Source organism: Felis catus, chromosome A2 (genome assembly GCF_018350175.1).
Source record: "Felis catus isolate Fca126 chromosome A2, F.catus_Fca126_mat1.0, whole genome shotgun sequence".
In the NCBI taxonomy this organism is placed as follows: domain Eukaryota; kingdom Metazoa; phylum Chordata; class Mammalia; order Carnivora; family Felidae; genus Felis; species Felis catus.
In genome coordinates, this window is record NC_058369.1 from 121,031,495 (window position 1) to 121,048,881 (window position 17,387).

Consider the following 17,387-nt stretch of genomic DNA (forward strand, 5'->3'; position numbering starts at 1 on the left):
CCCTTTCCCACCATTATCTATCGGTCATTTTGAAAGCAGTTCATTGATTACCAAATAGGTGCCTGGGTGGTCAGGGAGGAACTGTGAATGTTGACTCCCAAATGTGTACCTCTAACTAAGACTTCTCCCTGGGCCCCAAACACCTTGTTCCATCTGTCTGCTTGACCTCCTCAAGGAGATGTCCCACCGGCCACCTGTAGTCTAACATTCAAAAGAGAACTGACCCCTCTCCCCCTCCAAGACCTAGACTCCTCTCTTCCCACCCTCATCTCTCTCTCTCTCTCTCTCCATTCACCAAACAGGAGCCCAGATCATAATTATTAAATATAAAATCGAACAGCTTCAACGGCTTCCCGTCGCTCTTAAAATGAAAGCAGGGCTCCTTGCTATGCCTGTGGGCCGTGGTGGGGCTCCTGTACGGGTCACCTCCTTGCCTACACCATTCTCCTCGGAGCGCACTGCCCTGCCTCCCGGCTAGCCTCTGCTCCCCTCCATCAAGCCAACCACAACATTGCAACTACAGGATCTTCAGATCCGCCCTTTGCCTGGAATTTTCCAGTGTTCTCTGCATGTCCAGGTTTCAGATCAGAGTTCAGCTAATAACAGAAGCCTTCCCCGAACCCCATGAAAATTAGCACCTCTCCATCGCAGTGTTCTCTCCTGAGCTTCGTGAAGGTGGCTCTAGGTGTTGCTTCGGCAACTGCTTATTGCCACTGGTGATTGTCCTTCTCCTCCTTTGGGGGAGTAAGAGGGAGAGGACACAGGCTGAGTGGTTTAAAAAAAAAAAAAAGGGGGGCGCCTGGGTGGCTCGGTCGGTTAAGCATCCGGCTTCAGCTCAGGTCATGATCTCACGGTCCGTGGGTTCGAGCCCCGCGTCGGGCTCTGTGCTGACAGCTCAGAGCCTGGAGCCTGTTTCAGATTCTGTGTCTCCCTCTCTCTGTGACCCTCCCCCGTTCATGCTCTGTCTCTCTCTGTTTCAAAAATAAATAAATGTTAAAGAAAAATTAAAAAAAAAAAAAAAGGGACCGCCCCAACCATCAGATCTCCTTGGTCGTATCACCCTGTTTATTTTGTTTGTAGCCCTTGATACACTATCTAATATACTTTCTCTTGTACTTGTCTGCTTGTCACTTCTACGTCTCCCTCCAGGAAAATACATGCCCCAGAGAGTTCATTGGTCTTAATTGCGTGGACTTCCCTAGCATTGAAGCCAGCGCCAAGCTGCAGTGGGCAATCAGTAAATATATGGTAAAATGGGGAAAAAATGGAGACCACTAACGTAAGGAATTTGGAATTCTCAAACTATTACTAATAGCATATCAGATTTACCCAATGCTGTTATTAGGGTAGTGACTTGGACTTTTGGCAGATGTGAAGGTTCTTAAACACAGACTAATATTTTTTTTTCCTGGAATATTCTAAATTTCTTTTGGCCTTTCCAAAAGGCCAACACGTCAAGATTTACTTGCATGACTAATTGAAAGTCAAGCTCTGCTAGAATTACCTAAAGAATATACAAGAAGTAGAAATTCTTTTGTGACTAAGTGATTTGGTGTCATTTGTCTTTTTGAAATTGCTGGCGTGAGTATGGAATCATAAAAAGCAATTTCCAAAAAGGGAAATAAAACTGCGTACTATTACTTCAAATTGTTCTCCCCTCTATGCAGCTTTACTTTCTCTCTCTCTTGCTATAGAATAATATATTTTGGAAAGTTTCTTTTTTTTTTTTTTTTTTTTTTTTTTTAATGCAAAAGTGAGTTGTAGAACTGAGGTTTCTAGCATTCATGACCAGAACCAGCTTTTTTTCCTTGATCGGCCAAGTATAGATGCGGCCAAGCTCAAATTGCGATAACACCTGATTTTACCTGCTAGTGAATTGTATTCACTTTGTAAATATCACTTTAAATGCCCCATTTTCTCTAGTTTGGGGTGTCCCTAAATATCTGCCCATTTCACTTTCTTGTACCTTTATTTGTCAAAATTGTTCTTTTCAGTCTACAAAAGCATTTCACTTTCTCATTATGCTTTTAAAATTTTGATTCACCATACCTGGGCTTTACAGTCTTATAGTCTTGTAGCTTGAGGCATTTATCTTGTCTTAGTCGTATCTGGAAGATCTTAACAAGCCATATTGATTGACCATGTCATTCTCAACTAACTCAGTCCATTTAGAATCTGATTTAAAGTAAACTCAGGAGATTTTCTACTATTCTACAATCCTCCCCCTTTTCTTATTTCACTCGTTGAAAATAAATGTTTTTAAACATATGTGCATTTGGGGGAACATTAAAACTCTACTGACTCAAGACATTTAGACAAGGTACATCTCTAACATAATGAGATTGATTCTGCAAGCCACAAACAAAAATCAATCCCATTACTTTTTAATTGGCTTAATGTGTAGTGATCAGAAAGCTGTTTCTTCCCTGGTAAGAAATATTTCTGTTCTTCTCATCCTAGACTTTCTCCATTGGTCTCCTTTTTTTCCCCTTCACATTGACACAACCTAGAATAAAGGGCATTTTTCATCCTTATTTCTCCTAAGCTTTTTAGTTCGCTCTGTAATGCAGTCAGGCTCTTTTCTTGATATGATTCCATCTTGAGTTTGACTTGCTTCGGTTATAGACCGACCTACTGCAGTAAAGGGGCAAAGCCTTTCAATAAAACCAATGTTAGGGGCGCCTGGGTGGTGCAGTCGGTTGAGCGTCTGACTTCAGCTCAGGTCGCAGTTGATGATTTCAAGTTGATGATCTCGCGGTTGATGATTTCAAGCCCCGCGTCGGGCTCTGTGCTGAGGGCTCAGAGCCTGGGGCCTCTTTCAGATTCTGTGTCTCCCTCTCTCTCCGCCCTGCCCCTGCTCATGCTCTGTCTCAAAAATAAATAAAATATTTAAAAAAAGAATGTTAGAAAAAATTTTAGATAGGTGAGTTTTATTTTTTCTAAATACACAACCAAAAATTTGGGGCTTTTTTTTTTTTTAAAGTTCTTATTGACAAGCACTGCCATCTACCAAAATACATAACCCTCCAAAAAAGAAGTCACTCTCTTTAGACTACTTTGAACTGCTTCTAATGTAATGCAGACCCTGCATGTTTGAACCTATAAATATTTAGTCATTTGCAAGGTGATATCACGAACAGAGGATAAGGGACTCCTGTTACAGAATGCAGAGGCTCAGGGGCTCCAAGCCAAGAGGACAGGTGGGCTGGACTGGAGAGAGCCATCAAAGAACAGTATCTATGCCGAAGCATAAATTGAGGCAAAGGCGGAAGATCTCTTCTTAAAACCAAACAAGGAAGGTAAAGGGGAGATTAAACAGTGATTGATAATAAAGTAGCATTTCTTGAGAAGCTCCCTTGATCTCTCCGGGTGATTTTTTTTTAATATTTAAAAAAAAAATTTTTTTTAATATTTATTTATTTTTGAGAGAGAGAGAGAGCATGAACAGGGGAGGGGCAGAGAGAGAGGGAGACACAGAATTGGAAGCAGGCTCCAGGCTCCGAGCCATCAGCCCAGAGCCCGACGCGGGACTCGAACTCATGGACCACGAGATCGTGACCTGAGCTGAAGTCGGACGCTTAACCGACTGAGCCACCCAGGCGCCCCTCTCCAGGTGATTTTTATTTCTGAGAGTCAAACTTGAACATGTGTATTCCTTGATGCAATTACTTGAGACGACCTTGTGTAATTAGTTGTTTTAGGAAAACAGCCAATAGCGTCATGGGGTACAACACATGCTCTGTTACCCTTACCTAACCCGTGACAGCCGTTAAGAACCCAAGATACGTCACTCATTGATGAGAGGTGGGAGGGGGGCGGGCCAGACGGCAGCAGAGTGGTTATGACGCCAAAGTGCTGGATTTCGTAGGGCCAACCTTACACACCCGAACAGGAAGTAGATGTCTCACCTCCTCAGTAGCTGGTGCCCAGCGTGCCTGCTTTGTGACTCAGAGGTCAGGTCCCGCAAGAGTTCTGTTGTGGCCAGGGTTATCCGAGAAGGAGAGCGGGTACAAAGCACTGAGTGCCCCAGTAAGGTTTTACAGACAAGCTTTGCATTTACTCACCTGGTTAAACGTTAACTGAGAAATAGTGCTGAGGAAAGTGAAGCCACACTTGGCCCTGGGCAAGCCTAATCTCCTCAGGGAGTGTGGCCCGGCTGGCCAAGCAGTGAGACGTTTGAAAACAGGTCTGTAACCTTGACTCTCCTTGCCGTCAGAAAAATGTGGGTGGTATGGTTTCAGACCATCCCTATTTTAAAAGGTCCGCCCTCAATGATGTTGCCCGTTTATTTACTTCTTGTCCGTCTTTTCATTGCAAGCGATAGAAGGAACACACTTGGAGTGCCTGCTGTGCCCGGAGCACTGAGTTTGAGTTTTACCCATGTTATTCTTCACAGCAGTCCCGTGGGGATTGTTACCCCCCTCTCACTTTACAAGAGGAAATGAGACAAACAGCGCAGGAGGGACAGAGTCTGAATCTCAAACCCAGACCAAACCTAGGACTGGGCTTCTAACCCGGTGATTCGCCACTGTGGTCCCAGGGCCAGTGGCTCCAGCATCACCTGGGAACTTTCAGAAGTGCGGATTCCCTGGCCCACCCCAGACCGGCTGAATCACAAACTTGAAGACAGGGCCCAGCAATCTGTGTTTTAACGAACGCTGATGTCATCTTGACACGCGCTCGAGTGTGAGTGTTCTCCTTCCCTCTGATTTCTTTGTCCTCCTCCCTTCCCTGCACTCTAAGATAGAAGCCTCAGGATGCCTGTCCCCTCATGATGCTTCCTGTTTGGCTTGCACTGTGCTAGACTCCTCATGAACTTCGAAGTAGATGCCAAGTCACCCCGTAGCCTTCTGTTTTTCATCCGGATGTGCTTCCTCCTGGATGTTATTGCCCACCCTTGAAAAATATTTTGCTTTTGCCTTTCTTTGCTATGTCTAGCTTTTCCGTACCTGGAATGTTGCAGAGGCCAAATATGAATCCTTGTATGAGTATGGTCAAGTACTTAATTTAGCCTGCTTTCCTATTCTCACCCCACTGCCCGGTTTGTTATACTTCTTACTGTTAGGTCTGTATTACAGGCAAAACTATTTAGAAGCACCTGGGTGACTCAGTTGGCTAAGCATCCGGCTTCAGCTCAGGTCATGATCTCACGGTTCGTGGGTTCAAGCCCCACATCGGGTTCTATGCTGACAGCTCGGAGCCTGGAGCTTGCTTTGGATTCTGTGTCTCCCTCTCTCTCTGCTCCTCCCCTGCTCATGCTCGGTCTCTGTCTCTCAAAAACTAAACGTTAAAAATGTTTAAAAATATTTAAGTCCCATTCTAAGATGCTTCATATTCATGTGTGTTCATATTCGGTATGTACTATTATGAGTTCCAGCTCTTTTTTAGATGTTTTCCTTATCTTGAGGAATATGCACAAATCTTTGATAATGTGCTCTTTCTTTTAATGGCCATTTGCGTTAATAAATATACCAAATCCATTATCATTATGTCAGGAATACTTTGAATTATATTATTCTTTTTCTGTATCCCAAGACGGTAGTCTCTCCATTCAGTGGATCATCTGTGTGCCTAATGAGCATTTCTCAATTCGGGTTTGTAGATGACTAATTTGCTAATGAAAGTCAGTCCAGCACTGGTACTCTCCTGGCTCCACCTCCTTGCCTCAATCTACCCCTCCCCTCATCGTCTCCAGGCTGACGCTGAGCCGTTGGTAATCAATCACCTTTGGCTGTGTTCTTTAACAAATCATAGTCTCACTTGACATTAGCTCTAAATACACAGCATCCCCCTGTCTTGTTGGACAGAATAGCAAGCTTTACTTTAGCGGTGGTATCTCTTCCCTCCTCCTTATTTACATAGTCAGTGTCATCTCCCTGTTCACAGTGGAAGGAAATTGAAGAGCCTTGGTGGAGCTGAGCAAAGGCATATTGGTTGCCATCCAGCACCTTGTGTCCTAGGTAATGACACATCGATTGTTCGATGAATCGTTCTCGTATCTCCCTGAGTATTTCGACCAAGTCTGTAATTACACTATTCTGGTCTGTCCCTTTGCTCTTGCTGTAGCCCTCAGGGTTCCATGACTTCTCAAAGACCATGCTTAACGATGCTTCAGCAATACCTTTCAATTCAGGGACGCAGATCAGACCCCTTAGTGTTTTAGTCTTCTGAGTTGTTTAACTGAATAATTGAACCATTTTCTGCCTTAGCTCTTTTTGATTTTAAGTTGGCATCAGTCTCTCATAGATTAAAAATTAATGATTCTCTCTTCCCAGTACAGAAGAGTTGGAAGGGCACAAATACAAAGAGATGATCTGACCCACTATTAAACAAAAAGGCCTTTGAGCCACTGGCAAGCTCGGAGTTTTGAGCTAACTGTAAGTCGTTCTGACACCGAGTTTGAAGAATGGAGTTTAAAGAATGTTAATTGGTTAGTGTAGCATTGGCATTAGCAAACAATAGCCTGTCGACTGTTTTGGTAAATAAAGTTTTTTTTTAAACATTTTTTTTCAACGTTTATTTATTTTTGGGACAGAGAGAGACACAGCATGAACGGGGGAGGGGCAGAGAGAGAGGGAGACACAGAATCGGAAACAGGCTCCAGGCTCTGAGCCATCAGCCCAGAGCCCGACGCGGGGCTCGAACTCACGGACCGCGAGATCGTGACCTGGCTGAAGTCGGACGCTTAACCGACTGCACCACCCAGGTGCCCCAATAAAGTTTTAATAGAACACAGCAATGCTCATTCCTTTCCATATTGTCTATGGCTACTTTCATGCTTCCATGACTAGTTGAGTACTTGAAACTGAGACTAGATGGTCCTCAAAGCCTAAAGTACTTACCATCTAGCCTTGCCAGGAAACATTTGTCAACCCTTGGTCTTACACCAAAAGTAACTTGAAGAGTGAGTTAATAGATACAAAGCCCTTAACAGTGTCTGGCATTCATATATGGGAAGAATTGGTCTTTAATTTCTACCATCTCCCGAGCACTATACAGATGTTAGCAAAAAAGAGGGAATTTGAGGGGCGCCTGGGTGGCACAGTCGGTTAAGCGTCCGACTTCAGCCAGGTCACGATCTCGCGGTCCGTGAGTTCGAGCCCCGCGTCGGGCTCTGGGCTGATGGCTCGGAGCCTGGAGCCTGCTTCCGATTCTGTGTCTCCCTCTCTCTCTGCCCCTCCCCCGTTCATGCTCTGTCGCTCTCTGTCCCAAAAATAAATAAAAAAACGTTGAGAAAAAAAAAAAGAGGGAATTCGAGTCCTGTTATTTGGGATGAATTTGATCCTGAGCCATTTTAAGAAACGTTTTGGCTTTCATATTTAACACGTGTAAATTGATAGACAAGGCCAAGGCAGAGACAATAAGCAGGTATTCTTTTACCAGCTTTCTCATGGCCACTTTTTTCCCCCGTCAAGAGATGGGAGCCTGTTAGAAAAGGGGGCACGCTCCATAAGCAGGAAATTAAAGAGGTGTGTGGATTCTGTTGATCTCAGAATACTACCCGAACGTGTCAACTAAATTCACTTTCTTTAATTCCAAGAATAACGCTGGTATTACCCTCCTATGAAGAGTTTATGTGTTATTGATTCTGATTAATGACTTACGTGTTGACGCATTTGGGGTAAAGAGTGCTATGTCTGCAACTTACTATGAAATTCAGCCCCTAAAAATGTTGAATTAGTGGGCGGAGAGAGGGAAGAATGAATAGTTATGTCATAAAGCAAGTATAGCAAATATTATAAAATCTAGGTGGTGTGTATATGAGCGTTTGCTGTAAAAGGCTTTCAGTTTCTCTGTATGTATGAACATGTTCATGATAAAAGGTCAAGAAGAAAAAACAAAGATGGTCTGTACGAGAGGAGCAGGGGCAGGATGTGCTTCGGCTCAGGGAACAAAAACAATCTCTTGGGTGCACAGCCCTGAACAGCAGGAGAGTGTCTCATGTCAGAGCTGCTGGAGGACCATAAAGCTAGCTCAGGAATTTTTAACGTGGACTAATTTGTCAGGAAAAGGATTCAAAAGCGAGGACAATTATTAACAAGGCACTTTCACTCTTATCTATTACCACGTTGGGAATTATTTTAGGGGGATCGCCAGTTTCACAAATGCGAAAGTAGGTAATTTTTTAAAATAATAGGGAACAGGCTTCTGGATTTTATGGCATCATCACCGTATAGACAAATGAATACTAGAGCTGAAATCAGGGACTGGGTTTCAACCCTAAATCTGCTGTTGGCCCTGGGTAGGACTGTGACCAAGCTAATTTACCACTCCGAAGGGCAGCTTTCTTATCTATAAGAAGGAGCCAAAGATAGATATTCCACCTCCCTGTAGGAAGAGCAAATGTTAAAAGCATTCTGAAGGCCACAGTGATCTCGCCAGACAATGAGTTCTCAATTGGGGTCATATTGACTCCAAGGGGAAGGGGGGAACATCAGTTCTTAAGGGGACACAGTCTTTTTCAATGTGTAAAGCACAGATGCACATATAGAGCATAAACAGATATATAGTCTATCTGTAGTATTAAAATTTCATTTGGGAGAGATGATTAGGAAGAAAAAAGCATGTAAAATGGCTCCAAAGGAAGATTATAATGCAGAAAAGATTGCGGACCTTTCACTAGACAATCTTTCATTTCTATCACCTCCCAAGTTCTGGCTGCCTTTCTTTTTCTTTAGGTAGATTAATTCTATTCATCGGTTGGAACACATGCATTTGAATACTTACACCGAATACTTATATTTAAATACTCTTACATTTCTAGAAGGAGGGAGAAAAAAAGGAGAAGAAAGAGAGTGATGGGTGTTCTTTGCCCTTTCCAAAGTATGTACAGGACCACTTAACCCAAATGCTATTCAGCTTTGAAGGAAAGAATTTACTAACAAGAATGAAGAATTAAATGGGTATACTCACCCAATCTTTTTCCCCCTAGAAATTTAATAGCAGCATTGAGTTTTCCCTTGATTCGATTCAGTTCTATTGGGTACTTCAAGCTTTTTTGAACCTAAGAGCTATTGGGAGAATTTAAAAAGAGTTCCAAGGAGAATAATGAAGATGAATTAAGGATTGGAAATAGGATCTATTAGAAAAAGTTAGAAGAACAAGAATTATTTAGTGGAAGAACAAGCAATCAGGTGACACGGAGATGGCTTTTAGGAAACCTTATCCTATAGAGAATAGTCTCAGGTTCTCATCTGCACCAAAGACCAATGGAGGGGAAGATGTATTTTGATGCAAGAAGAATATGAGATTAGATATTAACATAAAATTTCTATGCTTAAGTCCCGAATTTTGTTTCTCTTTTATGGGATTTTTAAAAATATGATGCCTGTCTGTAGGAAGTATCAGGAGGATGGACAGATGGACCCATCGTGTTTGATTCTCCTGCGCTGGTGGGAGGCCAGCCAGTCTGGCCAATATGGCTGACCTCCATGGGGTTTGGCTTGATGGGAGGAAAGAGCCATTTTATGTGGAGCTGTGGCTTCAGGATGCCAAAGGATGAATAGGAAGCCCTAGCCAACAGTGTCAGGGCAGAGTCAGAGCAGTATACCTAATTGGGTTGTCCACGCAAGAAGGGATCAAGGTGGGTGTTGGGGGCCAACACAGGAAGCCAAGAAATGAATGCCAGGGAAGATGTAGCAAGGAAGACTGGGTCAAAATGAGCTGCTGGGAAGATGCTCCGGGCCAATTGGAAAGGTGAGTGCTACCCATGGCTAGACTTTTGGGTGTTCTTGGAAGCCTACAGTGAGAGTAGGATCAAAATCCACATAGACTGGGTGAAAATCCACGTAGAAGTCTTAGGAAGATATCGCAAGCTTCCGGGAAGGTATTCATTCTCTCCATGTTTTGGAACTGCTGCCCAAAGTTGTGCTTCCCAGTCCTGGGATGTGTCAGAACCCCCTGTGGAGCTTGGTAAACCTTACAGCTACCCTGGTTCCTGCCTTGGAGATTGGGATTTAATGGGAATATCACTTAGGATTCTGTTATGAGCAATAGAAATCAACTTTGGCTAAATTTTGGGAAAAGAAAGAAAAGATGGGAGATGGAGGGTAGTTGGAAGGATATGAACCAATTACCTTAGTGGGGGAAAAAAAGCTGAACCAAGGGCTTTAGAAAGGGTTTGTAAAGCAGGACATCTCCAGGGATCCAGGAAGCAGGACTGATGCAATTCTAGGCAATAGAGTGTGATGCTTTAGGGCCCAAGCTCCAGGATAATACAGTCTGCTTTTATTCTCTGTGCCTCACTTCACCCTTTGGAAATGGGCATAATAGATCTTACCTACTGGGTAGTCATGAGGATTGAATGGGTTAAATATATGTAAAGACAGTGCTTAGGACAATGCCTGGCACATTGCAAGTTCTTAATAACTATTAGCAATTATTACTATTTATAGCACAAGATATGCTGTTGGGTACCAGGACAACAGAGAAAGACAGATGCCTTTCCCTCAAAAAGCTTACTTCTAGAGGTCATAAAGCCAACAATCCCAATTCCACTAAAATTATGGCCCTAAATCAGGCCTTTAGTTCAGAGGGAGGAGAAGAAATAATACCTAAGCTGGTTTGAGGCAGTCAGGAAAGATTTTCCTGAGATGGCAGCATTTACCTCTTACTTACTTATATTTTTTAAGTATTTACTTATTTTTGAGACAATGCGAGAGACAGAGTGCAAGCAGTGGAGGGGCAGACAGAGGGAGACACAGAATCCGAAGCGGGCTCCAGGCTCTGAGCTGTCAGCCCAGAGCCCGACGCGGGGCTCGAACTCACAAACCGTGAGATCATGTCAGCCCGAGCCAAAGTCAGACGCTTAACCGACTGAGCCACTCAGGCACCCCTATTTATGTATGTGTTTTTATTGAACTATAGTTAATATACTATGTTACATTAGTTTTAAGTGTCCAACATAGTGATTCAACAAGTTGATCCATTATGCTGTGTTCACCACAAATGTAGCTACCCTCTGTCACCATACCACACTGTTAAAACACCACTGATTATTCCCTCTGCTATACCTTTTATCTCTGTGATTTATTCATTTCATAACTAGAAGCCTGTATCTCCTACCCCCCCCACACACCCATTTTGCCCATCCCTCCACCCTCCTGCTCTGGCGACGACCGGTTTATTCTCTGTATTTATGGGTCTGTTTCTGCCTTCTGTTTGTTTGTTTATTCATTTGTTTTGTTTTTTAGGTTCTACATGTAAGTGAAATCATATTGTGTCTTTCTCTGACTTATTTCACTTAGCAAAATACCCTCTAGGTCCATCCATATTGTCACGAATGGCAAGATCCCATTCTTTTTTATGACTGAGTAATATTCCATTGTGTGTATATAATATACATAACAAAAAAATAATAAGCATTGGTAAGGGTGTGGAGAAAAAGGAATTCTCGTCCGCTGTTGGTGGGAATGCAAGCTGGTACAGCTACTGTGGAAAACAGGTTCCTCAAAAAATTAAAACTAAAAAAAAAAAAAAAAAATTAAAACTAGAATTGCCATGTGACCCGGTAATTCCACGATTGGGTATTTCCCCAAAGAATACAAAACACTAATTCAAGAAGATACATGCGCCCCTATGTTTATTGCAGCATTATTTACAATAGCCAAAATGGAAGCAAGCCAAGTGTCCATCAATAGATGAATGGATAAAGAAGAGGCAGTAGCTATACACAATGGAATATTACTCAGCCATAAAGAATGAAACCCTACCATTTGCAACAACATGGGTGGACCTGGAGGGTATCATGCTAAGTGAAATAAGTAGAGAAAGACACCTACCGTATGATTTCACTCATATGTGGAACTTAAACAAAACAAGCGAAAAATCCAGACTCTAAATATAGGGAACCGATAGCTTATCAGAGGCAGGTAGATGGTGACATGGGTGAATTAGGTAAAGAGGATCAAGGGTACACTCATTGTGATGAGAGCACGGAGTAATGCATAGAATTGTTGAATCACTATATTGTACACCTGACACTAATATAACACTGCATGTTAATTATACTTAAATAAATTAACAAATAGACAATTTACCTCTTCTTTTTAAGTCATTGAGATTTTGCCAGGTTAAGGCATAGATGGGTTGGAGAGCAAGTATTAGAATTCCACATGGAGGAAATCTCCGGTCCAAAGAATGACCAGGATGTATGACTAGCCTGGATATGTTTCAGAAACTGTAGGTATCTCTGTGGTAGGGACATAAAGAATTGGGGAATAAGGATGTTCGGGGCAAGAGTATGTGTGATGGTAGGAACATAGTCTGGATACACAAGCAAGACCGTCCTAGGAAAATCCTGTATGCCATTCGTTTATTCATTGAACAAGTATTTATTGAGCACCTACTCTGTGCCAGCTCTGTTCTAGGCTCTGGGGATAACAGTAATAAGCAAAACACAAAAGTTTCTGGCCTTGTGTAGTTGCCATTTGAAAGGGAAAGATTGGGGCGCCTGGGTGGCTCAGTCGGTGAGCGTCCGACTTCGGCTCAGGTCATGATCTCGCGGTCCGTGAGTTCAAGCCCCGCGTCGGGCTCTGGGCTGATGGCTCAGAGCCTGGAGCCTGCTTCCGGTTCTGTGTCTCCCTCTCTCTCTGCCCCTCCCCCGTTCATGCTTTGTCTCTCTCTGTCTCAAAAATAAATAAATGTTAAAAATTTTTTTGAAAGGGAAAGATTGGCCAAACACACACACACACACACACACACACACACACACACACACACGATACATAGTATCTCAGATGATGACAAATGGCATGGAAAAAATAAGCCAGAAAGGAGACATCGGGTATGCCAAGGTAAAGAGGTACCACTTCTAAGTAGGGTGGTCTGGGAAGGATGCGCTGAGTGGTATAGATTTGACTACTAGGCATCAGGGAGCCAATGAAAAATTTTAAGCAGAGAACTTGACGAGATTTGCATTTTCTGACTTCAGATAGATTGGAAGGTGATACAAGTATAGACAGGAAAACCTATAAAAATATTAGTTCAGTGCTTTGGGTAACTAGACACTACAGTGGACGTGGAAAGAAAGAGACGGCTTCAAGAGTAATTAAGAAATTACATACAATGGACAGGATTTAGAGGCAGAGTCCAAGTGGGATCGGGAGAGAGGAAGGAATCTGGGGTGACAATTTCTGGCTTGGACACTAGGCGGATGATACTCTGGTGGTACCATTCAGAGGGATGAAGGGTAAAGGAGGTTGGCCATCAGATGTGATAGAAGGTCTTCTGGTAACAGCTCACACAGGTCTCCGGAATGGGCACTTTTAAGAGTTTAACGACTTGGGGGTCAACCTATCTATTTATGATAGCAGAATCAATGTTCTTCATGAGTGCGTCCCCTCTGTTGTCCCCTGGACAGTTTCCCTTGCTCTTGGTGTAAAAAAAAAAAAAGAATATGGAATTTGGCATCAATCAGATGTTGGTTTGGATCTCCTCCCCATGCTTGTGTGTGATCTTCAAGTAATGTAACCATATGGGCCTTCCTCTCCTCATCTGCAGAAAGGGAATATTAATTGTTGTGTAACTTGCCTTTTGGGGAAAGAGCAGCACACATACTGAAGGTGCCTTTTAAGTATTGGAGCCTCCTCTGCTCCTCCTGAGCCCTGCCCTTATCTGGATTCTAAGTCAGTGTCACTAGATCTGAACCTAGAGAAAACCAGAACCAGGAACAAAGGGCTGAGGTGCGAGGTGGGGTGTTTGAATGTGTGTGTAGTTGCCCTTTCGTTATTTTTCAAATCCAAATATAACTAATTTGGGCAATTCACCTTCTTCTTTCATTTATTTATTTTTAACTTTTTAAATGTTTGTTTATTTTTGAGAGAGACAGAGACAGAATGCGAGTGGGTTAGAGAGAGAGAGGGAGACACAGAATCGGAAGCAGGCTCCAGGCTCCGAGCTGTCAGCACAGAGCCCGACGCGGGGCTCGAACTCACGAGCTATGAGATCATGACCTGAGCCGAAGTCGGACGCACAACCGACTGAGCCACCCAGGAGCCCCACACCTTCTCCTTTTTTGAAGATGATTTTGTGTGGTTACTTCTGTAATGAAACCTAGGAAATCAGGACATCACTCAGGCACTGGACAGCCACTCAGGCAATGCTTCGGCTCCCCCGGGAGGGAAGGTTCCTCTGTGACTGGGGGAGCCAGGTGTGGTGGAAATTTTGTTTCCAACCCAGTAATCAGAGCAGAGTTTCAAAACAACATGCTGTGAGGCATGAAATCCCATAGCAGTAAGGGATTTAAACATTAGTTCATATGTATGCATATCATGGATGGTTACTCCCAGTAATAACTTAAATTTTTCCTTTAGTGTTTTTCTTTTTTTTTATATTTCAGATTGTTTACAATTTTTTTCAAGCGAGGCAAGGGGATTTCCTTATTAAAGTTTTGACATGTTAGTCTGTTCAGTGTGGTAGTTACCTGAGCTACTTCCCTGAGTAGTTGGAAGAATGTCTGCCTTTTCTTAAAAGCTACTTTTATAAATTATTATTGTTCTCATAAACAAATATTTCCTTTTATTTTCCTTTTACTCTGTATTTAAAGTATTTATTGCTTATTAGTATTTTGGTCCAAAAATTTTTTTTTTATAAAATTTTTTTTTCAACGTTTTTATTTATTTTTGGGACAGAGAGAGACAGAGCATGAACGGGGGAGGGGCAGAGAGAGAGGGAGACACAGAATCGGAAACAGGCTCCAGGCTCCGAGCCATCAGCCCAGAGCCTGACGCGGGGCTCGAACTCACGGACTGCGAGATCGTGACCTGGCTGAAGTCAGACGCTTAACCGACTGCGCCACCCAGGCGCCCCCCAAATTTTTTTTTTTGAAAAACCTTTCTTGGGCATGCACAAGAGGACAAAATCCTTTTTTCATCTAAAAGAGGGTTTCTCCGGGGCGCCTGGGTGGCTCAGTTGGTTAAGCGTCCGACTTCAGCTCGGGTCATGATCTCACGGTCCGTGAGTTTGAGCCCTGCGTCGAACTTTGGATTCTGTGTCTCCCTTTCTCTCTGCCCCTCCCCTTCTCATGCTGTGTCTCTCTCTGTCTCAAAAATAAATAAAAACATTAAAAAATTAAAAAAATAATAAAAGAGGGTTTCTCAGCCTTGGCACCATAATATTTGGGGTGGGATAAATTCCTTATTTTAGAGGGTCTGTCCTATGTGTTGCAGGATTTTACCAACATCCCTGGACTCTGCCCCACTATATTCCAGTAGCACCCTCCCCTCATGATAGTCAAAACTATCTCCAGACATCAGCAAATATCCGCCAGGAAAAAACACCCCCCCCCCTCCCAATTGAGACCCACTGGTCTAAGAAAATTCTTTTACTTCTTCTTTGTTCTAATATTATCACTGATTTTTAAATCACAACTCCGGGGAAAATCTGAAGGAAAAAAAAAAAAAAAAAAGGAGGCGGAAAACAAATCGAATGAGTGGGAGTGGCTTTGGTCCTGAGCACCTCTAATCTGATACACAGTGTCTGTCTATAAATTAGCAGAGTATTTACACCAAAGTTACTAAAGTGCCTGATTTGTGTCTAACTTCTAGAACTTTGCAAAGCTGTTTGGTAACCTTTTAAGGAGGTTTATTACAGAAAGACTCACCAGTAGGTGTTTTTATAATATATTATAATCAAGACAGGAAAGAATTTACCCCAGCAGTGTCCCCATCTGAATTTTGAAAGCTTTAAAGTAATGCCGTAAGGAAAAATAAGGCCTTAGGGGTATGTGGGTGGCTCAGTTGGTTAAGTGTCTGATTCCTGATTCCGGCGCAGGTCATGATCTCACATTTTGTGAGATCGAGCCCCGCCTCAGACTCTGCACTGACAGCTTGGAGCCTACTTGGGATTCTCTCTCCCTCTCTTTCTGCCCCTCCCCTGCTTGCTCTCCCTGCCTTTCTCTCTCTGTCTCTGCCTCTGTCTCTCTCTCTCTCGGTCTGTCTCTCTCTCAAAATAAATAAATAAACTTAAAAAAAAAGAGGAAAAATAAAGCCTTAGATTCCAGATGAAAAGAAACAGGAGATTTTAAAGTTTCCCCAATTTTCATTCTATACTATGCACTTTGACTACAAGAAGATAAATTTCAGTACTTGCATTTTCTTTCTTTCCTTTTCAATAAAGAACTTTGATTTTTAATTAGAAGGGAATTATCTATATTTGTTTTTTTTTTCTGGATAAAATTCCCTAATATCACCAATACGAATCCCCCCGTCAAAGTCTTTTCTCCTGAACTCGATCTGTATCTCAGAAAATTCAGCAGTCTAACTGCCTGTGTAGGAGGCTGCTAAATTGGGTTTTAAAATTATTTCTATTAAGTAAAAACTCAACATATACCAGCTGCTGAGGGATTATAAAAGCTTTGTTTTTTCAATAATTGGAAACCTTGTTTACAGAGGACTCACGATATTCTTTAAATGTCTTTGTGTTGAATATAAAAGAACTTGTGTTTATCTAGGGCAATGATAATCTGACTATAAAGCAAACTCATTTAAGGATTAGGCTTCCTGTCTCTCACTATGCAGCTGTCACCCTCCTGTTCTCTCAGGCTTTGCAAAATGCTGAGAATTACTCCTTCAAATTAGAGGAGTAAATTGGAAACTAAACCAGGTAGCTTGGAATCCATAAAATTTTAAATCACAGGGAAACAGGCGAGAGACTCAAAATATCACGACACTATCCCCCCAAATTCTCATTTGTTACCTCGTTGACAGAATTCAGTTCATCCCAAAGAGATTTTAGAGTGTTCAGTCCTGGCAAAGAAAAGTTAAGGACAATTCAGATCATCTCATATTTAACCCAGATGTAGAACTGTGTGATAGCCAACAAAGGCATCGGCATTGGTTCATGTCTACGCTGGAGAAGCTGGGAATCGCAGTAGTTAAAGGTGTCTGTGCTGGGTGTGAAGGCACTGACCTCAGTCGAGTTGTTTAGTCGCTGTCTGCAAAATAATAGCACTCACTTACCTCATAGGGCTGCTTGGGGACAGAAGTGAGATAAACACGTAGAACCCTCAGGACAGTTGCTGGCACAGAGGAGCCCCGCGACTACATGTGAACCGCTTACCACGATGTTCCGAGCCCCACAATTTCTTACACGCATTATCTCATCTGAGCTTTATTAAAATCGCACATTTTTATAACTCCGGCTTTATTGAAAATTGAGGGAAATGAGATACAAAGAAGTTTAATAACCTCCTCAGGGTCACACAGCAATTGAATTGACACCAGGGCTCTGCCTTCATAATCTTTGCCTCATTCTTTCTGCAAACATGTCATGAGTACGGGCATACTTTGCGCTCCAAACGCTCACTATCAGGCTATTTGCTATAGCAACTTAACAGAAAGTTTTAGCCAAAATCATTCTCCTGGCTAAAAGCCTGCTATAACAAGTTC

The 17,387-nt window shown here is 42.6% G+C and overlaps 1 protein-coding gene and 1 pseudogene across 2 annotated transcripts in view; both read left to right on the forward strand.

Moving 5' to 3' along the window:
• Nucleotides 1–17,387, forward strand: part of CHN2 (chimerin 2) — a 309,144-nt gene that overhangs the window by 171,614 nt on the left and 120,143 nt on the right. The window lies entirely within an intron of this gene.
• LOC111559675 lies at nucleotides 648–769 on the forward strand (annotated as a pseudogene).